The sequence below is a fragment of the Gekko japonicus genome, unplaced genomic scaffold (genome assembly GCF_001447785.1).
Source record: "Gekko japonicus isolate JY-2015 unplaced genomic scaffold, Gekko_japonicus_V1.1 scaffold383, whole genome shotgun sequence".
NCBI classification, from domain to species: Eukaryota; Metazoa; Chordata; class Lepidosauria; order Squamata; family Gekkonidae; genus Gekko; species Gekko japonicus.
Genome location: NW_015164193.1, coordinates 802,688 through 804,741, shown reverse-complemented (window position 1 = coordinate 804,741; position 2,054 = coordinate 802,688). Strand labels below are relative to the sequence as shown.

General features: G+C 43.4%; 1 protein-coding gene across 1 annotated transcript in view; it reads left to right on the top strand.

The window, feature by feature from the left end:
- The window catches only part of DST (dystonin), a 484,671-nt gene that overhangs the window by 331,598 nt on the left and 151,019 nt on the right, over positions 1 to 2,054 (top strand). The window lies entirely within an intron of this gene.

The window sequence follows — 2,054 nt, the reverse complement described above, 5'->3', positions numbered from 1 at the left end:
CTTGAAACGCTGGGCGGGACTGCACAAAGCAGCCAGTTAACCCAGCCAGCGTCTTCTGTCCCGGGCTTTGCCTTCTGATTGGTGGCGATATATGCTGAGGAGCAGTTCCATCAGCCATACACTAAGGGAGTGCATTTTAGAATTAGAACTTTGGCACCCACTACTCAAATATAATAAGAGAGAGATAGTCTCCAAGCTTCCCCAATGGTTTTGACCCTTTCTACTTTTCCTTTCAGTTTCTCCCTCACATGTCCTCTCATATCAGAGAAGTTAGCCCTTTTAAAGTAAAAAATGGTTTCGTCAGTCTTTTTGGGCAACTCCCTATTTATACAAATGTTAAACTCAATCACATTATGGTCACTGTTCCCAAGCGGTGCAATCACTTTTACATCTCTCACCAGGCCTTGGGCATTACTTAGGACCAAATTTATTTTTATTTATTTAGTAATTATTTAAATTATACCCCGCCCTCTCTGCAGGACCAAATTTATTTTTATTTATTTAGTAATTATTTAAATTATACCCCGCCCTCTCTGCAAGCAGGCTCAGGGTGGCTTACACTAATTCAGGATCACCTCTCCCCTGGTAGGTTTTGTTACCATCTGTTCCATAGCACAGTCATTAAGAGTGTCTAGAAACTCAATCTCTTTTTCCTGACTTGAACACATATTGACCCAATCAATGTGTGGGTAGTTAAAATCACCTATTACGACACAGTTATTTTGTCTAGCTTAACATTGGAAGCTTAACATTGTGAGTTTGTTATCACCTACCAGATCCTTGCCCGAGTTCTCAGCAATGTCCACGGCGTGCACAGGGGGCTCCGGCAACGTTTCCAGTGCCATTGCTTCAAATGGTGGTGCTGGGTCCACGGTGGGGCCAGGCACAGGAAGGCGGCTGAGTGCGTCGGAGTGACCAATCGCCTTTCCTGGCCTGTGTGCAAGTTCATAGTCATAAGCGGACAAGAACACCATCCACCGCAACATGCGGGGGGACAGTATGTGTGGCGTCTGCTTGTCCAGAACAAACAGTCCAAGGAGCAGCTTATGATCACTTACCATTCAGATCCGGTGCCCGTATAAAAAGTAATGGAATTATTTTTTTTGAGCCCCCGGAGGAGATTTTTTAATTATTTTTTTGTCACCACAAAAACTACAACAGAAGAAAAGGGAGGGGAAACTACATATACGGGATAAAGTAAAGAACCCACTACTAACTAAAAGCCCAAGAGAGGAGGTCTTCCAACTAGCTTGGTTACATCAAGTCTTCCCATCATTGATCCCTTTATAGACTGAGTCAAACATTTATAACACTTTTCCTTTAAAGCTTAAATTTAACTGTCTAGAAACAGTACCCCCGATCACCCCATATCAAAAGTCTCAAAGGCACAATTCAGAGTCCTTCAGCATTTACTTCTCCTTTCCCCCTCTCTTCCGCAGCTTATAAGGACTTTTTGGGGCTGCTGCCCCCTGCTCTGACAGAGAGTCCTTTCCGGAAGAGCCAGAGTCTAGCTTGCCAGTTGACTTGCTGTCCTCTTCTTTTTTCCCATCCTCTGGCCTTCCCAGCTGAACCCTTAGGAATTCTTGAGCTTTCTGAACAGAGTCAATCTTTTCATTTTTGTCTTTAATCTTGGAAATGATGCCTTCTGGAAATAGCCATTTATATCCAATTGAGTTTGTCTGAAGAAAAAGCACAAGTTCTTTGTACTTCTTTCTCCATTGTCTTACTTCAAGTGGAATGTCCTTTAGTGTTCTGATGGTGTTTCCCCCCACTTTCAGGGGTGTTCCAGCAACCGCTTTCAGGATTGCATCCCTCACATGCCTCTTCGAGAATCTTACAACAATTTCCCCAGGCAGATTATTTTTCTTTATATAGCACGAATATGATCTATAAACCACATCCATGTCGTTCAGCAACGATTCCGCCTTCATTTCTGTCACTGGGGCTAGCAATTCACTCATCACTTCTTTAAGATTCTCCCCTCTGTTCTTTGGCATGCCCTGGAAACGAAGGATCATGTTGGCCTTTTCCATTTGCACTTGCAACAGTTGATC